This window comes from Ursus arctos, unplaced genomic scaffold, assembly GCF_023065955.2.
Source record: "Ursus arctos isolate Adak ecotype North America unplaced genomic scaffold, UrsArc2.0 scaffold_12, whole genome shotgun sequence".
NCBI classification, from domain to species: Eukaryota; Metazoa; Chordata; class Mammalia; order Carnivora; family Ursidae; genus Ursus; species Ursus arctos.
The window spans coordinates 22441742-22463642 of record NW_026622786.1 but is presented as its reverse complement, the minus strand read 5'-3'; the positions used below and the strand labels follow the sequence as shown (position 1 = coordinate 22463642).

General features: G+C 39.4%; 1 long non-coding RNA gene across 7 annotated transcripts in view; it reads left to right on the top strand.

Moving 5' to 3' along the window:
- The window catches only part of LOC113254340 (uncharacterized), a 173278-nt gene that overhangs the window by 134375 nt on the left and 17002 nt on the right, over positions 1-21901 (top strand). For 6 of the 7 annotated variants that reach the window (XR_003315736.4, XR_003315740.4, XR_007190329.2 and 3 more), the window contains one exon: positions 14128-14193. The exons of the other annotated variant lie outside the window; for it this stretch is intronic. This is a non-coding gene — a long non-coding RNA (uncharacterized LOC113254340). The remainder of the gene's footprint in view (positions 1-14127; positions 14194-21901) is intronic. 7 annotated transcript variants of the gene reach the window in all.

Sequence of the window (21901 nt, the reverse complement as noted above, 5' to 3'; positions counted from 1 at the left end):
AAATTAAAAAATTTTTTTCTTCTCCTCCTCCAGCTTGTGTATTTCAGTTTTGTATTGAAATTTTCCCTGGATTCATAAAATACCTAAGGACTACATAAAGAAGAAAGACTCTGGAATCAAAGGAAAGTCACCTAACACAACTTCTGTGGGGTGTATTTAGAAAAGCAGGCTCCCTCAAAAGCCCAGGGTTAAATTAATCAGCACTGCTTTCTCAGCATGTTTGGATTTCCTACTGAATGCTGTGAGAGCAGGAACCCTAAGCAGCAAACATTTAAGGATTTCATCTGGGCAAGCACTGATCTTAAAGTTCTGACCTCCAATAGTGGTCAGGCAGGTTGCCTTGGGAAATTGTAAAGTGAACTTTTGAAGACAAAACTGCAACTTAAATGTTTGCGTATTTATGAATTGCTTGAATATTTTCAGGGGAAAAAAAGTGAATGCTACTTATTTTTCAGAATAGGGTGTGATGATTATACCAAAATCCACAAAATGTGAAAGAGTAAAGGAAAACTTTCAGGTGACAACTGATTCTTTTTATTCCAGAGATATAGGTAAGAAATATGACTATATACAAAAGGCTACATAAGAAACTAGAAACTGTGGTTGCCTTTGAGGAAAAGAATTGAGGGCCTAGCAGCCAGAGATAGTCTGCACAGTTTATAATGTAATATTTTAATTTCTTTCCTTGTACATATATAGCTTTTTTAAAAGAATGAGAAGGGCTTTACAAATGCAAATATTTTCACTATGAAGTCTCTATTTCCATAATACTAAAAGGAAATGCCTGGTCAATAGATTCTATGCTATGACCATGATACCCCTCGATTTTGTTTACCTGGTAACACTAGCTCATGTCTGTAAGCTCTTTAAAACTCCCAGAATGATTTCACCTACGTTACCTAATTTGTAAGATCACTTTATTATTTATTACTATTTATTACTTAGCTCTTTCAGTTTTCTTCTCTTAATATGTGATTATCAGATTGAATTGCAGTGTTTCCGTTCCCTTGTACCACACACAAAAACCATGATGCTGTTTTCTTCAGTAATTTCTAATGAAGGTCTATTTGATACTTTAATGCTTTCTTCCTTAAGTATTGGACCAAGCTGCAACAGAATTATAAAGCTCAGGCTGTCAGAACAGAGACCGTCAAGACACTCAGGTGTTTATCTTGAGAGCCATATGGCGTTCCATCACAGTTCTGTTTGATGTTACTTTTGTCTTATCCCACTGGGCCCCCACGCCAGAGTGTTCAATAGCTGACTCTAAGGGTAAATTAAAATACTAGTCAAAATTTAATGGAGGGTGCGGAAAGGGAGTGAATATATAGGGTATTATGAAATTTGTCCCTCCCAAAACCTTTCTCTGCAGAGGGATCACTGCTTTTCATGCATGACCAGATAAGGAAAAAAGACCAGATAGGAAAGAAAATGACCAGATAAGGAAAAAAGCTTTTCTTTTTCCTTGTTATTTGCTTTACTAGGTTTATACACATACCTCAGTCCTCCTTTTTCATTAATGCTCATAGGGCTGAATTTCTTTCCCAGTTATTGGGTTTAGCAATATTGCTGCAATTGGTTCATCTAGTCATTGTATACTGAAAAGGGCTACATAGATGGTGACCCGTTGTGAGCAGGCTGAGAGCTGAACTGAGGAGCAGCCCTGTGTGGTTCTGCCTCTCATGCCTGCCAGAGATTAAGAATACCTTGACCAACAAGGAGGGAGACTCTTGTCTACCGTTCTGCATTCCTTCTTCTGTTAAAAAAAAACATAATAGGTTTAGAATGGAGTCACTTGTGCTAAGCCCACATCCCCAAACCAAGACTTAATACCTATCTTAATTACAGTTTCAACCTCTCCCAGGAGTGGAATCTTAGGCCAGTCTATCGCATTACCTGGTCAGCACTAGTCAGGTCATCTGTCGGATAGACCTCTGCCTTCCGCCAAGGAAGGTGACCTTGCCTGGAACAATCCACTCTTTGCTAGAAACTTTCTTGTTCTGCCTCCTTCGGCCTATAAACATCTTTCATTTTGTACAGCTCCTCAGAGCTCCTTAAAAAAAAAAAAAAATTATTTGAGAGAGAGAGCATGGGGGGAGAGGCAAGAGAATCTTTTTTTTTTTTTTTTGCATTTTGTTTTTTTTGTTTTTTTTTTTTAAGTAATGATTTTTTATTATATTATGTTAGTCACCACACAGTACATCCCCGGTTTTCGATGTAAGGCTCGATGATTCATTAGTTGTGTATAACACCCAGTGCACCATGCAATATGTGCCCTCCTTACTATCCATCACCGGTCTATCCCATTCCCCCACCCCCCTCCCCTCTGTAGCCCTCAGTTTGTTTCTCATAGTCCATAGTCTCTCATGTTTCATTCCCCCTTCTGATTACCCCCCCTTTCTTTATCCCTTTCTTCCCCTACTGATCATTCTAGTTCTTATGTTCCATAGATGAGAGAAATCATATGATAGTTGTCTTTCTCTGCTTGACTTATTTCACTAAGCATTATCTCCTCCAGTGCCGTCCATGTTGTAGCAAATGTTGAGAACTCGTTCTTTCTGATTGCTGAGTAATATTCCATTGTATATATGGACCACAACTTCTTAATCCAGTCATCTGTTGCAGGGCATCTCGGCTCCTTCCACGATTTAGCTATTGTGGACATTGCTGCTATGAACATTGGGGTGCATATGGCCCTTCTCTTCACTATGTCTGTATCTTTGGGGTAAACACCCAGTAGCGCAATGGCTGGATCATAGGGTAGCTCAATTTTTAACTTTTTAAGGGACCTCCACACTGTTTTCCAGAGTGGCTGTACCAACTGAGGCAAGAGAATCTTAAGCAGACTCTGCATGAGTGCAAAGCCCGATGAGGGGTGTGATTGCACAGGACCTAAGCCGAAGCCAAGAGTCTTTTGCTCAACCAACTGAGTCACCCAGGCGCCCCATCAGAGCTCCTTTTTTTTTTTTTTTTAAGATTTTTTACTTATTTATTTGAGAGAGAGAGAGAGAGAGCGCGCGGGAGCGGCGGGGAGGGGCAGAGGGAGTGGATAAGCAGGCTCCCTGCTGATCAGGGAGCCCGACATGGGCCTCCATCCCGGGACCCTGAGATCATGACCGGAGCCAAAGCCAAATGCTCAACCAACTGAGCCACCCAGATACCCCTCAGAATTCCTTTTTATTTGCTAGATGGTATGCTACCTTATTCATGAATTGTTGAACGAAACCAATAAGGTCTTTAACATTTATTTGATTGAATTTTGTTTTTTAACATTTCCAAACTAGTTTTTAACCTCAGGAAAGAATCACTCTTATGTGTCTATTTAATATTTAATTGGCTACATAGTGCAACTGTGTAATAGTTAAAGGCCATGCTGCACAGTGGTTAAGGATGACCTAAATTCAAATGTCAGTTTTGCCTCTTGCCACACATGGGACCTCGGGACAGTCAACCTTTTTAACTATCACTTTTCTCATTTGTGAACTACGTTTTGTTGGGAGGAATAATTCTTGTTTTAATGTGTAAAGTGCTTAGCACAGGGCCTATAATAGGGCATTCAGTAACAATTCAATTCTTGTTATAATTACTAAAACTTTTTTATAGTTACCAACCACACAAAAATAGGGCAAGCGCACAGGAACTGACTACTCTCTCCCCCTCCTCCCCCTGCCCTTGCCCCCAAACCCACTCTGCTCCAGTGAACCCCCGCTCCACCGGCCCTGCACTTGCTCAGCTCACCAACCGCCTTCACGTTGCTACGTGCAGTGACGGGTTTTCAATCCTCATTTGAGTTGAGCCATCAGCAGCATTTGAAAGAGTTCACCTTGCACTCCACGGACTACTCTGCTCAGAGCTCAGTCCCCGGCCCCTTCTCCATCCATAATCACTCCCCTGATGAGCTCATACAGTCTTGGAACTTGAATATCATGTCTATGCTGCTGACCTCCCATATGTCCAGTCCAGACCTCCTGCCGGTACACCACGCTCGTATATTCAACTGCCTGCTTGACCTCTACTTGGCTGTCTTAAATTCCATCTCAAACTTGGCGTATCTAAAACCAAACTCTGGGGTGCCTGGGTGGCTCAGGTGGTTGGGTGTCTGCCTTCAGCTCAGGTCATGATCCCAGGTCCTGGGATCAAACCCTGCATCAGGCTTCCTGCTCAGCGGGGAGCCTGCTTCTCCCTCTCCCTCTGTTGCTCTCTCTCTCTCTCTCAAATAAATAAATAAAATCTTTAAAAAATAATAAAAAAACAAAACTGAACTCCCTGGTCTTTCCACAGACCTGTTGCTCTCACAGCCTTCCGCATTTCAGTAACTGACAACTTCGTGATTTAGTTGCTCACCTAAAAGCTTTGCAGTCATCCTTGACTCCTCTCCTCCTTTCTCACACCCATATGCAAACCATCAAGAAATCCTACCTACCCCACCTTCAACACCTATCCAGAATTAACAGCTTATCAAGACCGTCTCCCCTGTCTCTCTGGCCTCCCTGACATTTCACCTTGATTCCTGTGGAAATTCCTAACCAGTCTTCTTTTTCTTCAGTTGCTCCTCTAGATTATTCTCAAAAAGTAACCAACATGAGACGACCATGTAATCCACATCCTGTCACTCTTCGCCTCAAAACACTCCAATGGCTTCCGACCTCACATAGAGTAAAAACCAGACAGGCCTGGCACAACTTGGCATCATCTCCTGTACCCCCTGCATTGTCCGCTCTGCTCCACCCACACCACCCTTCTTGCTTTTCTTCGAACATGCTAGACACACGCTCACATTGAGTTTTTTGCACTTGTTTTCCTCCCCAGAATGTTCCCCCACAGATATCCGCGTATGAGTCTCTCATCGCCTTCAAGTCTTTGTTCAAATGCACGTTGTCAGTGTGGTTCTTCTGACCAACCCAGTTAAATCTGCAGTCTCCCTTTGATTGGTACTTTTGGTCCCTTCTTGGTTTAGTTTTCTTCATAGTACTTCCACCATCTGGTTTCTTGTATATTTTCCTTATTTCTTTTATTTTTTCTTCTCTCTTCTCCACATAAATGTAGTCCATAATATCGGGGATTGTTGTATGACTTGTTTACTCCTGTATCCCTGTGCAGTGCCTGACATTCGGCAGGTACGACTGTATAAAGACTAATTACTACTTACTAAATATTTCTTTGAGCTAATGCATGAACGCATTTCAGAAAATGCATTTCCTGCTGTATATGGTGTGAAAGCATACGGTGCAAGGAGTCAGGAATCTGAATTCTGATTTTCTCTGGGCCTCCTAGAAACTGAGTCTCCCATGTAGTTCCACCTCTATGCCTTGTTTTCCTAATCTTTAAAACCTATCTTGCAGGACTATTACAGTCTTCAAAAACTAAGCTATTTCAGGGAGTGCAGTCCCGTGTTTGCACAAAGAAGGAATTTAATTCCTCCTTTTATATGCCCCCCCCACATACTCACAATCCACGGTTGATATCAACCCTACCTTAGGAAAATTAGGTTCCATTTGGAACGGATTTTTTAAAATTGTCACTGAAATAAATTTCTAATTAGGTGAACATCTTACCTAAGAGTTGGGAAGCAGTAAAGAGACTCTAACAGAATTAGGGCCCACCATCTTTTAGTGTGAAAACAAATAAAATGGGAAAGGGAAAGGCATCACATGCCTTCTTTCTGTCCTTCCCCGCAGATTTGAGTTTGAGGTAAGGAACAAGAAATGAAACAGACTTTGCATTTTTTATGTTTGGCAAAGCTCCTTTAGTTTGCATAGTCATAATTCAAATGACCAGCTTTGAGGTTTTAATATTCGGTGCCTTCACTTTGTCCCAACCAGGAAAGATGAACAGCTGTTGTTTTGAATTTTGTATTTCTAAATACATTGCAATGTAGAAACCAAGGAATGCCCTAAAGCTTTTAAATATTTTAAAGGTACATCTATTAAGCTGTTTTATGGATTTCTATGATTTTTAAAAAATACTTTTTGCATCCAATAAGCTGATTAGACAATGTAATAAAACCAAATTTTCCTGATTTTATTTTCTAACAATCACCCTCAGGATTTCTCTTACGTGCTGGTCAATTTGAATAGATTCTCAATGGATACTTTTGATTGATTAAGGCATAACTAACTTGATCAGGTCCTGGATTTGCATTGTTTAGTAAAGCCCACCTTGAAAAATAGTGCAAATAATTTGTGCAAGTAAGATTGGAAAAAAGGAATGTTAAAAATACTGCAGAAACAAACTTTAGAAATGACTCTTCACACACAAATATTTCACACATTGAGATATTCTGAGCTCATGTGAAGAGAATTCTAGTTCTGGGTATGCTTTCCATGCACTTCAGTTCTAAGAGGCCCCATTAGCAAAAGCTCTTGAGTGGCCTGGATCATGGTGCTTTGTACGTCTCTACTGAGCTTGGGCCTTTGTCCTGTTTGCCCCTCCTGCCGTTTTACCACCCAGTTCACAATCCTGATAAAGCTTCCTAGTACTTGTGCTCTTACCCAAGTTTGTGTGTCTCACTCCTGGTCTATATAGTGTGTGTGTAAATATATATATGTGTGTCATATATGTGCAATATATGATATATGTCATATATCATATATATGTGTTATATATTGTATACGTGTTATATATTGTAACACACATATATGTGTGTGTTATATATATATATACATATATATATATGATAATTTTTTCCAACAGGGAGCTCTTAAAGTTTTCAGGCATACAAAGTGAGATAATCAACTGTATGGTGGGGTAGGAGAGAGCCTGGCTGGGACCAAAGAGACCCACTGAAGAGTAAGAAATTATAAAAACCTTAACTATGGCTTAGACATGCAAGAAATAGTTGAGTGTTTAAATGAAGACATTGCTATTGAATATGTTGTTTGTGGGGCGCCTGGGTAGCTCAGCCATTAAGAGTCTGCCTTCGGCTCAGGTCATGATCCCAGGGTTCTGGGATCGAGCCCCACATCAGGCTCCCTGCTTGGCAAGAAGCCTGCTTCTCCCTCTTACACTCCCCTTGCTTGTGTTCCCTCTCTCACTGTCTCTCTCTGTCAAATAAATAAATAAAATCTTTAAAAAAATTATGTTGTTTGCAATATTTTTTATTCTATCAGTAGGAGAATTGAATAGACCAGACAATAATGTTTTCACTGTTAACTTTGTAACACAACAGTAGGAAGTAAATGACAGCTTGTAACACAACAATAAAGTAAGAAAACTCAAAAGCAGTCTCTCACAGTTCATTATCAGTCAATAATCTCTTCCTCAACTTCTCTCACAACTCTGGAACAATAATAAATTATATTTCTTTTTATTTCATTGGTACTTATGGTTCAATTTATTCATTCTCTCCATCAACGCATCTGCCCCTGCCAGCCTGGGTCGGGTACCATACCTACACATTCCCACAGTACTCTGTTCTTACATTTATTCTAGAACGTATGATGCCATTTTGCAGGTCCACAGTCCTTTATCTGCAGTTGAGAAAACCAAAAGTTTATTTTCTGATTAATGCCAAGTCTTATTTGGCAGCAAAATCTGACTTGAACTGACATGAAGCTATTTATAATGTTATGTTTTACTGCAGAAATATTGTCGTATTTGTTTATGGGAGGCTGCCCTAGGCTCTATCAGGGTGTTATGTATTAAATGCTATATATATATACTTTCACCCTTCTCACACTCCACAGAGAGCATTGCTTCTGAAACACCTGTGGCCCAAGGGCTTTGGACAAAGACCAGCGGAGCCACACTGACGCCTGCTTGCTAGTCTGTGTCCCCACCAGATGGGGAGACCTCCAGTCAGCCTCGGGTCCTTGAAGCTGCCCCAGCGCCCAGTGAGACCCAACAAATATAAATAAGGCAGTGAACATGTGCTTTCAAGTTAACATATTTAAATATATCAACTTTCCTCTGTTCTTATTTTTCAAATATTGCTACTTCGAGAAAGAAGAGTGAGGGCTGGGTATGGTACCCAACCCAGGCTGCCTGGTTGGTAGAGGGTGCACTCTGATCTCAGGCTTGTGAGTTTGAGCCCCACATCGGGCATAGAGGTTATTTAGGAAAAAAAAAAAAAAGAAGAGTCAGGGCAAACAAGCCTTTTTTTAAAATTTCTTTTTTTTAACTAAAAACATAAATATTTGGCCAGATTGAAAAATCCACGAGAGAACCAAGAATAATATCATGTTTCCTGGTTTTTAGATTTGTGTTTTCTTACCTAGATAAGACTAATATTATAAAAGCCAGATAAATCAAAGGCCAAAAGAAACAACTTTCTTTAAAATGCTTTTGAAATCTTACAAGCTAAAAAGCGGAAAGAATTATCGTAACGTAGGCGAGGATATGGTGAAATGGGCATTCTCAAACGACGCAAGTAGAAGTATGGGTTGTTAGAGAGTGTGTCCAGAAAGTCCTTTACAATAGAATCAAGAAAGTTAGAGTTTACATCTGCAGTAGAATAATAGGAGAATATTTACCACATATTAGCTCAGAAACATTCATGTTCTTGAGGCATATCAGTTTGGTTATTTCTTTAGGAGATTCCAGCGGAGGGGTTACTTTCTCTGAAAGCAGCCAATATTTTTAGTTCTATAAGGCCTGCTATGTTAATATTTCTATATGGAAAGTTTTCAAAGCTTTCTTTTGTTCAAACACCCTTTTTAAACGTTATAGCTCCTACTCCATCTCATTTAAACATGTTGTATAAGTGTATGACAAGGTAGTTTAAAAATTTCTCATATGGAGTATGTTTTGTTGGTTTGGGATTATAATTCTATTACTATATGACAATGCATAGTAATTTTTGAAGACCCTAACAAAACAGTGTTGATAATGCATAGTAACCTCCACATTGTATTAAATAAAGTTCATATAAAACACAAAAGCTACTGTATGTAGACAAAATATAGTTTTTTTTATTATGTTCAGTTAGCCACTATATAGTACATCATTAGTTTTTGATGCAGTGTTCAATGATTCATTAGTTATATATAACACCCAGTACTCATCACAAGTGCCCTCCTTAATATCCATCACCCTGTTACTCCCTCTCCCTACCCCCCTCCCCTCTGAAACCAAAAGTTTATTTGGGATCCTGGGATCCATAGTCTCTCATGGTTCATCTCACTCTCTAATTTCTCCCCTTTCAGATTTCCCTCCCTTCCCCTATGGTCCTCCATGCTATTGCTTATGTTCCACATATGAGTGAAACCATATGATAATTGTCTTTCTCTGCTGACTTACTTCACTTAGCATAATCCCCTCCAGTTCCATCTATGTTGATGCAAATGGTGGGTATTCATCCTGTCTGATGGCTGAGTAATATTCCAGTGTATATATGGACCACATCTTCTTTATCCATTCATCTGTTGAAGGGCATCTTGGTTCATTCCACAGTTTGGCTATTGTGGACATTGCTGCTATGAACATGGGGGTGCATGTGCCCCTTCTTTTCACTACATCTGTATCCTTTGGGTAAATACCCAGTAGTGGGTCATAGGGTAGCTCTATTTTTAATATCTTGAGGAATCTCCATACTGTTCTCCAGAGTGGCTGTACCAGCTTGCATTCCCGCCAACAGTGTAAGAGGGTTCCTTTTTTCCACATCCTTGTCAACATTTGTTGTTTCCTGTTTTGTTGGTTTTTGCCATTCTAATTGGTGTAAGGTGGTATCTCATTGTGGTTTTGATTTGTATTTCCCTGATGGCTAGTGATGTTGAGGATTTTTTCGTGTGTCTGTTAGCCATTTGTATGTCTTCTTTGGAGAAGTGTCTGTTCATGTCTTCTGCCCCATTTTTTGACTGGGTTATTTGTTTTTTGAGTGTTGAGTTTGAGGAGTTCTTTATATATCTTGGATATCAGCCCGTTATCTGTAATGTCATTTGCAAATATCTTCTCCCATTCCTACAAAGAGTTTTAATATGGAAATTAGTAACTTCCACAACCATTGGAAGGGTTAGGAGATTAAAGATCAGGGAAGCTGTGCCAATAATCTTGGTTTGCATTGCCAAGGTGGCTGGCTCCAAGAACTTTCTTGAGAACCTCTATTTCTCTCAATCTCCAGGAGCTCTACCAGCTGTATAAACTTGCAGCACTGAAGCAGGTAATTTTCAAGCAGCTACCACTAGCCAACTCAATTGTCTAAAGAACCAAAGAGGGTAATTTGCTGGAACTCATCCAGAAGCTGCTGTGAACCTTATGTCTGCTGTCAACCCACACATCTATCTGTCACTGCCCTGCTTGAATAATAGCTTCTGCTCCTTTCCTTTCCAATGTCACGTAAGTGCCTGTTCCTGGCAGACTCCTGACCTGGAACCATCTGGGGAGGAGGATTCTGGGAACTATAGTTCTCTTTTTCCTCTGAGATGCATGGATCATAAATGGGAAAGCAGTGATACCAAATTGACAACAGACAATCATGTTTGTTTCAGTGTCGATGACAATTGGATGATATTTTCTTTGCTGATTTTCCATTCTGTTAGTATTCTTTCAGTCCAACTCACTATGTTATTAGTTGACTGAGACCAAGAAATCTCTCAGCAAGCAAGTAAAGCAGAAGTTCAATTGAATTCATCCTTGATATACCGTACTGTCCATTAAAACTTATTGCTAGATGGTTCATCATTCCAAAATATCTGAAGCACATGAAGCTGAAGTAACACATTTAATACCTCCATTACCCTTTTTGTTAGGATCAAATACAATTAAGGAAACAAGGTTTTCACTGGTACGTTTCCTAGAAGGAACTTTGTACCTAGCACTTACATTTGGGAAAAATCTCTAACTGTCTTCATCAACTATAGAAAAAAGAAAAATCTCTAACGGTCTTCATCAACTATAGAAAAAAGATAAAATGTTGGCAAGATTTTAATTTAAATTTGTAGCCTCCATGTACTCAAACTAAAATTAGTCATATACTTACAAAATTTATAAATGTATTTTGAATATTGATGTTTCTCTAATTTTTTCAACTTCCCTTTCGTTATACCTGCCTTTATTTGGGCTCGAAGATAATTTATGCATATTATGCATGACTTTGTAGCTTTTTCTATGTTTTGAGGAAATTTTGAAGGAATAAAATTTTGCTTTATAAAACATCCTGTCAAGATATGAATAATACCAAAGAGGAGATTTCACAAAACATTCTTGGCCTAAATTGAATAAAATAACAAAAATTTTATTAAAGTTAGAATGCCAGTACACAGGAACTATTATAAATATTATAATTATCGTATATCTATTATTCTGCCTTGCAATGTAATTCAAAATTTTATAAATATTTGTTGGCTCAAAAGGGATATAATATTCTTCTTTGTGTCATCTAACTCACCCTCTCCTGATATTCAGTTTATCGACTATGATGTCCTTCTATTTCATCTGCTACATTTTCATCAGGTGTTAATTTATTTAACTATTTTTATCTAGTTACAAGGTATTCATAATTATGTAGAAAAACAACAGTTTTCACAATCATCCTAAATATCCATTTTTACTTCAAATGACACTGAAGTTGGCATTAATCAGCAAAGCATTCAAGGAAAATTAATCTAGCAGGACTGAATAAAATGAGCTAGAAGGAAATAGGCTTAAGGCAGAGATACGGTGGCTATCACTCGATTGCCATTATCTAAACAGGACTGAATGAGGTCCTCGACTAGGGGAGAGATTGAAGAAATGGAAAGAAGGAACAATCGCAAGATGTAACAAGGAGGGAGAATTGAGAGGTTTTGGTAACTGGCTGAATGTGAGAAGCAAGAGAAACTACCAAAGATTATTCTTAGATATCTCTACGTGGAAGGTAATATGGGTGTGAGAGAAAGAGATGCCGAGGGGATAATGGGGAGTACAGCCAAGGCCAAGGGCAGCCTTTTGGGAAGTACCTACTCGTGAAGACTGTGTAGGATGGTGATTCGAAAGGAAGGAGAATGGAAAGAGTGAAGGGAAGGAAAAGAACAGTCCCACAAAGCCACAGGCAAGAACTTAAGGAGATAGTGGACAGCAACAGTCAGCGCTGCAGAAAAGACTGGATTTTGGAGCTAGAAAATCTTTCGTGACCTTTAAGAGCATGGGGTTCCATAGAGGACTGAAAACACAAACTAAATGTAAAAGGATTTAAAGAATGAGTCAGAGATAAGAAAACATGACAGTATTTTTTCAATGAGAATATGTAATCAAGTCATGAGGAGACATGGAGGAACCCTAAATGCACATTTTAAGTGAAAGAAGCCAATGTGAGAAGACTACATACTGTATGATTCCAGCTGTATGACATTCTGGAAAAGGCAAAAGCATAGAGACAGAAGGAGGATCAGTGGTTGCCGAGGGTTAGAAGGGAGGCGGGGATAAATAGACGGAGCACAGAGGATTTTTAGGGCAGTGAAACCATCCTGTACGATACCATAATAGTGGATACATGTCATTATTGTACATTTGTCAAAACCCATAAGTCATCCAACAGCGGAGTGATCATAACGTAAACTATGGATTCGGTGGTAATGATGTGTCAGTGTACGTCCATCCCTTATAACAAAGGCACCAGTGTGACGCAGATGCTGATAGAGAGAGAGTTCTGGGTATGTGGCAAAGCTCTGTACTTCCCGCTCAATTTTGCTGTGAACCTAAAACCACTCTAAAAAATAAAGTCTGTTTATAAAAAAGAATATATAACCATATTTCATTAATAACCTTCTGGAGTATATTCATGTATATATCACTTTTATTGTATTATTTTATAGCCCTTACAAATGTAAACAAAATATAACAACTTATGTTGGGGCCCAGTGAAATAAGTAGAGTATGATGGTATTGTGCAGTTAAACATATGATAGATATGTAGAATTAGTTACATTTAGGAATGACAGGGTGGTGTAGAATTTTATACCGTTATGAATGAATAAAGAATTATTAGCTCTAGCTGTAAATGTTAGTTGTACATCCCACTTATTGCAATGCTAACAAACCACCGCAAAACGTAGCAGCTTAAAACAATAATTTATTATTACGTTTCTCTGCTCTGGAGGTTAACATACAAAGCTGGGCACTTCCCTGTTGGGGTCAGCTGAGGCAGGAATCATCTGAAAGCTTCTTTGAAACTCATGTGTCTTGCTCCTGGGCTGGGATATCTACAAGAGCTGGGGACTGAGGGAGCGTTTCTCTCCCTTCTCTCTATGTGGCCACTCTACATTTTTGACTTTGGCTTCATACAGCATGACCACTTAAAGAGCAAGCATTCCAAGAGATTCAAGTTGAGGCATCAAGACCTGGGAATTAGTGTTAGAAGTCACGCAGCTTCAATTTCACTGTATTCTCTTAGGCAAAGATGTCACAAACCAGCCCAGATTCAAGGGAGTAGATACAGGGAAGCAAGAAATGGATGGTAGCCATCCTGGAAACAAGCTACAATTTATTTGGAGGATAAATGCACACAATATAGAGAGATAAATATATATATATATATTCCTATAAAAATTAAAAATAATGACAATGAATATTCAAGTATAAAATAATATGTGAAGGTAAGACCTTAATAATTAAGGTGACAATTAAGATGAACTCCTAGAGGTCTAATCAAAGACATTAAATTATTTTAGCAAGGTTTCTCAGGAGGTTAAGGACCTAATGACTGCCCTGAGATGCCTAATTAAGCAAGCCATTCCAAACTATCTGATTGCCAGATAATTAAACCTGAATAACTCTGGACTTCCCAGTTCAAGAACTAAGTTCCAGAATATTTTTGGCCAAGGTATCTATCATATTCTCAAGGCTGCCTGTTTTTCCAGTCCGCTTTGGAGTCCTTGGGTCTCTAAAACCCTCTTCCCCTCCACCTCAGGGGCATACTGCCAAATCTCTGTAGTTCTGATTTTGTAGTTAATAATCATCTCTGTGAGCTTAAAACCTTTTCATCCCGAACAGCCAGAAAATATTTTGTTTTCTTTTATTCCCTTTACTTTAGTTAATTTCCTTTTCTTGTGGATTTCTTCTTTCGTTCCATTTCGGTCAAACTTCCTATGTCTTTTATAGTGTACTCTCCTTCCTTGAAATGACATTTATAAATAAGGTTAACATGTAAGTCGCTACTTTAATTTGATAAAATGCAAAATCTCTACCTTACAAAATGCTTTGAATGCCTTACAGACTTTGTCTTTGCTGCACACACGGGCAGAATGGAGTGATATTTTAAGATTTCCTGCAACTAGAAAGGTATGGAAAGTTTGACTGATTTATATTGTGTTCTGACTTCCTGAGGCAGTTTTCCTAATGCTATTCCATTTTACTCATACCATGAAACAAAGCTTGTTGTGTGTTTTTTTTTTAATCAACATTCAGTCTAGAACTGTGTATTTCAGTTTTGTTCTTTGTCTCTTAAGCTTAATTTTTATGGAATTTTATAGGAGTAGCAATTTTATTTTATAAAACTGCTGTTGAGGGGATGATTCTGGAAGCATTTGAGAAAAAGAATTCCCAGTTTAATTTTCAAAATTACCTTCAAAGATAAATAACTTGACTATTTAACATACATTTGTTGTTCTATAATTGCAGTTAGTACCTGTACCGCAAAATTTAAGATTTTATTATCTATTATCTAATTACTTTGTGTATGACAGTCACAACTTCTGCAACAACAGTGTTTGTTTGTTCTTTGGGGCAGCAATCATATTTTACGGTTCTTTCATATCCCTGAAGCCTGTTTCTGTAGTGTTAGCTGTGTATGTGTAAAATCTCCCTGGATAAATCCGTGTTTATGTTATATTCTTTTAATTTAATTCTTATAATTTGAGTCTTACTTGCCTTCCTTAACCACAATCTGTAGAAACATAGATTTTCCTGGTCTGCTTAGTCTTTTTTTTTTTTTTTAAGATTTATTTATTTTAGAGAGAGAGAGAGAACGAGTGGGGGGAAGGGAAGGAACAGAGGGTGAGGGAGAGAGAATCGTCAAGCAGACTCCCTGCCGAGTGCAGAGCTGACATGAGGCTCAATCTCATGATCCGAGATTGTGACCTGAGACGAAACCAAGAGTCAGAGGCTTAACTGACTGAACTACCCAGGCACGCCCCCACCCCGCAGCTTAGTCTTAAATAGCATTACCAGTTATTCGTACATAGGTCTTTCTTATTTGAATCTTTCCCCTAAGAACAGAGATGGGAAATTTTAATCTTTTGAAAAATCTCGCTCTCTGACTTCTGTTTCTTTCCGTGGCTCTTTATTCGTCTACCGTGGAAGCTAAGCACACGCCTCTCGAACCGACTATGTGGGTTCAAATTTCAGTCACGCCATTTATCAGCTTCATGTGTCCACAGGGAAACCTTCGGTGCCTCAGTTTCCTCAGTTTCAAAAGGCAGCTCGCAATAGAAATAACTACTTAATAGGGTTGTTGTGAAGATTAAATGAGTTTGCTCATGAAAGCAAATAGAACAATTCTGCAGTAATTGAGCACTAAATGTTAGCTGCTGTTTTTGTGGCATTGTTTATTTAGATTCAATAGTTTTTATTCTTTGCTAATTGTACCGTCTTCTTAATGATTTTACTAAATGCCTACTGAAGCAATAACGTTTTGAAAACTAAGCAGATTGCTTTCACCAACCAACTTGTTTCTAAGCTGCTTCTTGGGGGTTTAGAAAAGAAAGTCAGGAACATTTTTTTCCATTAGTATTATTTAATCCTTCCATCCTTCAGCAAAAATTTTAAACCATGTGTTAGAGATACTGATATAGACAAAATGTTTATGTCCTCCCGCCCTGAAATTCATACGTTGAAGCCTAAGCCCTGTCATGATGATATTTGGCCGTGGAGACTTTAGAAGCCCAGTAGGTCATGAGGGTGGAGCCCCCATGAATGGATTAGTGTCCTTCGAAGATGAGACAGAAGAGAGATGATTTTTCTCTCAGGCATGTGAGGACACAGCAAGGTGTCCTTTTGCAAAACAGGAAGAAGGCTCTCACTAGCAACCAAATCATCTGATACCTTGATCTTGGACATCTCAGTCTCCAGAAATGTGAGAAATAAATTTCTGTTGTTTATGCCACCCAGTCTTTGGTATTTTTGTTATAGCAGCCTGAACTAAGACGGATGCCAATTGGAATAAACACACAGCCTATAGCTATAAAGATCTCACAGTGAGAGAGTCAGAAACACAAGGTCTCTCTAAGGGGCTGTAATGTGATGCGGAATGTTTTTATATTCATGTGATCGATAGGATAGAGCGAACAGCTGCCTGAAAAGTCAAGGAAATCTCCTCCAAGCAATTGATTTTTACATGCATTGAGTCTTGAAGGTTGACTGTGCCAGGCAAAGATAGGAAAGATCATTCCAGACAGAAACATGCAAAGGCACAGAGTTGGGGAAGGGCCTGGAAGTTTGAGGAATTTTGAGAAGTCCAGACTTGCTAGGGCTTCTTATACAGTACAGGAGTTGATGTATAGGAGGCTTGAAATGTGAGTGGAGTTACACTGGGGAGGATTTCTTTTTCTCTGCCTGTTAAGTCAAAGAGTTTCTATTTTATTCTATAAGTAGGATCTAGTAGTAAAAACTCTTTTCAGTGGTGATTTTTAATGCAAGAATATAACATGACCAGCAAGAGAGTGAGGACAGCTAGGGTTAGAAAGGAAAGTTCAAATGTCAGCTCTAGCACTTAACAACCATATTTGCTAGAATTACTTAATCTCCCTTAATTTCTTCAAGTTGAAATACCACAGCAATACAACTCGCTGCATATTTTGGGTATTAAAGGTGATAACGTATTTGAAATGCTTGACATGGTGCTTAAAGGAGTTGACACTTGAAAAGTTTCCTTTTTCCCTTTTGGTGTAGAAAGTTCTTTGAGGGTGATGAGGAAAATAGACTAGGGAAGATAGAGAAAAGAAGCATTGGGACCAGTGAGGAAGCCAGTGCAATTGACCTTGAGGGCATAGACTTTAGCATACAATTGGGATGGTGAAGAAAGACGAGATTTCAAAGACATTTCCCTTCCGAGGTAAAGATTTTGTGGCAGCTGGAAGTAGTTAGTGAGAGAGAGATCCTGAGATTTTTAGGTTAGAAGGCTTGAAACACCTACATTTTAGGCTTCAGTCTGGGTCCTGTGGATGAATAAGACACATTTTCTTCCCTGAGAGTCTCAAAATCAGAGAAACACACTTACGTGAATAGACACAGTAGAAAGGTTTCTATTCTAGGTGGGATTTTTCTAAGTGCATCACCCTTTATTTATTTTTTTTAAATGGGAGGAATAAGTTGTTGAAGCCATGTTGACCGAACTGTTGTGAAATGATGTGAATGCTGTCAGATCCCGGAATTTATTCTTCTTAATTGTAGTCACCATGTATCCTCAGCACTAAATATCCCAGATCAGTTACTTATCCCTAATATTTAAGGATAGCTCAAACATACATACCGGTGCAACTTTTTAAATATTTTTAAAGAACATAATGAAAGGCATCTCATTAAGATTTAAGAGAAGCACTTTGATTCCAAGCGTGCAAGGTCTCGTAATCGCAAATCTCAGCAAATACCAATTCTTTAAATGACATAAGGTTGACAAGAAATGGAAAGAACCGTTAAGAATAATAATTTTAAAAAGCTAACGTGCAATGACACATAAAGAAATGAGACATTTCCAGAGAAGTAGTCTGTTCTTCTGATTATTAATTTTCTTTCTTCTAGCTGACTAATAAATAACATTTTCAGTTAATTGTACCTCTTAAAGCTTTCTGTAGTAGTGTTGTTTATATCACCGTGGCATATGTATCCTGAGTACGACTCTTACTATTAACCCTTCTGAGGCTGCTAGTGGTTTCAGTCTCTTCATGTTCTTACACCTCGCACTCAGAAAGGTATAAATCATTTTCTCTAAATTTGTCATCTTTTCTACTATGTCATTGACCCGTCTTCATATATTGTGCTCTCTTAATCTTTACATGCTGGATTAAATAAAGAATTCACATTTGGACCTTCCTTTAAGTACTCGTGAAAACTTCAAATCCCGTTGGAGATTTCTTAAAACATATAATAAATAGAGGTGGAGTTAGAAAGAAGAGAGGTCCAACGAGTCACAGTTCCCCGGGTGAAAAGTTTCAATTGGGAAGAACATGGGGACAGAGAACACACAGTAAAAGGAGACAATGGAGGAAGTAGAACCCCCCAGAAATGAGTCAGAAAGGCATTAGAAGTGGGCTGCTGAGTGTTATTTCTTTATAGGATGAGAGAATGTGAAAGTACACACCAGTGAAAGGATGGAGATAAGTGACTGACATCCTGTTGCCATGGCAGCCCATAAAGAAAGCAGGGTAGGACAGTTATTTATTTCCCACAAATGATTTCCATAAGTAAACAAATAATTATTTATATGGGACAATTAGTTATTTACATTCTTTATTAGGGGAAACATTTAACCTCTAAGGGCTCAGATAAGCTTTCCGACATAAAAGAAAATGCTCTATAAAGATCGCTGCTTGAGGGGGGCACAAGAGGGGCTTCTAAATGTTCTATTTCTTAACTTGGTCCGTGGTCAAATGTGCATTTTGTGATGATTCATTGTGTAGTCCATTAATATTTCGGGCACTTTTCTTTATCAGTGTTATGTTTCAATTAAAGAGAAAATATTTGACTTCTTGCTTTTTAAATTCTACTTTGGTTTTTGAGCATATCACAGATTATCTAAACCTCTTTATCATTTGTGTCTTTCTGAAGAGATCTGGTATTTTTCTTCTAATTCAAATCAACTCAACAAACATTGAATGTCTGAATGTGCCAGATACAAAAGATGGAGAAGATCTACTGTTAAGAAGCCCACAGTCTAGTGCGGACATGTGATGCAGGGGCAATTAACACAACGGTCCAGGGGTGTAAATGGTTTTATGGCAGTTTACCTGTAAAAGCCTTTACTGCTATAAAAGCAGGAGTAGCATGGGAGAAGTAAGGGAAGACTTCGTTCAGCAGGTGTGTTTTGAGCTGAAGAGTCGATTCACACTGAAGCAGAAATCTCCTAAGGTAGGAAAAGACATTCCAGACATAAGTAAAGGCATGTTTCTCTCTCTCTCTCTCTCTCTCTCTCTCTTACACACACACACACACACGTACATGCACACATCCCTCCCCCACTATTTTTAAGGCACGAGACGGTCAGTATGCTGAATTAGGCGCCCAGATTGTGTGAGGAGATGACAGGAACAGGGTTTATTTAAAACTTTAGAAGACCCTAAGTAAATGAGAAGATAATGCTATTCTCCATCCCCTATAGATAAAATAAAAACTAATCCTAAACCATAAAGTGTAGGAAAATGAATAAAGTTCTAATTTTTCCACTATTTTTCCAAGATTTTATTTATTTATTTGACCCAGAGAGAAAGAGAGTGTACACACAAGCAGGGGGAGCAGCAGAGGGAGAGGGAGAAGCAGGCTTCCCACTGAGCAGGGAGGCCAATGTGGGGCTTGATCCCAGGACCCTGGAATCATGACCTGAGCCGAAGGCAGATGCTTAACCAACTGAGCCACCCAGGCGCCCCATTTTTCCACTATTTTGATGCACTGTAATTACAAATATAAAATTTTTTTCTAATATTTTTTCTTTTTTTTAAGGTATAAGTGGCCATTAGCTACCTTTAGCTGATGCCTTACTATATTCCAGGAGCTATGATAAACCCTTCACATAGATTATGTCATTGAACCCTCCCAAGAGGTTTAGGGGGAAAATACTATTGTTGCTATTAGTAGTAGTAGTAGTAGTAGTAGTAGTAGTAGTAGTAAAGAAATCAAGGCTTAGAAAGATTAGTTAACTTCCCCAAGGTCACACAGCTAGAATGTGATCAACCTGGGACTGACGGTGGGTGTGGGCAGTGTGAAGACAGAACCTGAAAGTCTGTCTCAGCCTCATGCTGCAACTAGTCAGTATGTTAGATGTGTTGGCAAACACAATGTGTTTGCTCCTTGCAGCGCTCTTTAGGCCTCGGGTTCATTCACTTACTCAGTCAGTACTGAGACCTGCTGTGTGCATATACCTGCTTGTGATAGGGCTTGAGGGTCCGAGGTGATTACTGTGGAAGCTCGCTCTGCCCTCTCAGAGTTATCTTCAGCTAATCACAATTAAGTGTGGTAAGAATTATGGCAAGGATGGTACTATAGAAGTGTGGGAAGTTTGAGCTGGTTCAGGAGTTTAGGAAGTGCTCTCTAAAGAAGTGAGTTCTAGGGACACCTGGGTGGCTCAGTCAGTTAAGCGTCTGCCTTGGGTTCAGGTCATGATCCCAGGGTCCTGGGATCCGCCTCCATGTTGGGCTCCCTGCTCAGCGGGGAGTCAGCTTCTCCCTTTTCCTCTGCCCCTCCCACACCCCACTCCCCCTCATGCTCTCTCCGCTCTCTCTCTCTCCCTCTCTCAAATAAATAAATAAATAAATAAATAAATAAATAAATAAATAATCTTTAAAAAAAAGAAGACGTGAGGAGTTCACTGAGACCAGCGAAAATCTCAGAAGTGAGACTGCACTGGGACTACACCGAGGGACCGGTGGAAGTCTCCTGGGGTGAGCTGGAGAAGAGAGCTTCACGCAAGGTAAATACCGAGGAGAGGTGAGCATGAAAATGCCCCGCACAGATCCTCCTTTAAGAAAGGATTTGCTGCCTCAGGCAGTGGCAGTACTGGCAGCCCCTTTGGGCATTGCCTCAGCTGCAGACAGATGACTCGCTCAAGGTCACGTACACACCGGGCCCTCGGAGAGGCCGTTTCAGTTGCACAGCACCCCGCACAGTTGGCTGAGGCTGTGGGGCTTGCCTCACAGCTTGATTTCTCCCTTTCCCAGTCCTGCTTCCGCCCCCTCCCTTCCAGGGGTGTTGATTTCCAGGGCACTCCCTAATAAACATCCTGAGCACTAAACTCTGCCCGAGGCTGCTTCCTGCAGAACCCAAACTGCATTACAACACGTAAAGGCTTTGATGAGTTAAGGCACTAACCGCCTTTCAGGATGGCTGTGGATTGAGTGGGAGACCGAGAGAGGAACTGAGGCCGAAAAGGTGGGCAAGGGTCAAATCCTGAAGCACCCGGTAAACCATGCTAAGGCCTTCCCCTAAAGGCATTGGTGTGGAGGAAGCTACTGAAGGATTTTCAGCAGGAACAACACGATCTGACCCACAGTTTTGAAATACCACTTTGGCCACAGTACACAATGAATAACAGGGGTGTTCTGAACACCAACTCCTCTCTTCCAACAGACTTTTCCCTTTTTTAGATATTAGTGGTAAAATAAAGGGACTAAACTCTCTTTCCTGTTCTTGAATTGTTACTTGCTTTGGCCTTCCCCATTATCGATAAAAGCTCCTAAATCTGCCCCCCCCCCCCCCGCCGTTTATGCAGCTACAATCCTATGAAATATTCTGTAGCATTAGCTCCTTGAGAGAAGATATAGTGTTACCCCGGGACTTGGGAAGTACTATTTCTTTGGTAATGAAAGCAAACTGTTCACTGTTTCTGGAAAAGTTTATAAAGTGATAAGTCCCTGGAGACATGAACTCTATATACAGCGTTAAAAGAAAGACCTGACTTGCCAATCATACGTCTGTGGTTCTTTTTCTTATTTTTATTTTTCACCTTAATCCCCAGATCTGCGTAATATATAGTTATATTTTCATAGTTCATTTGGGCAGGAATAACTTGACAGTCAAGGTTGGATTTGTTAAAGTTTTATTGAGGTATAATTGACATACAGACTACATGTATTTAAAGTATACAATTTTGAAGCTTGAGCCTATCTATAGATCTGTGAAACCATCATCACAGTCAAGCACCCCAAAAGTTTCTTTGTGTCTCTTTGTAATTCTCCCCACCACTCCCCTTCCCTGCCCTGTCCCCCAGGCAGCCACTGATCCACTTTCTGTCATTACAGATTACTCTGCATTGTCTAGAATTGTTTATAAATGTAACCATTCA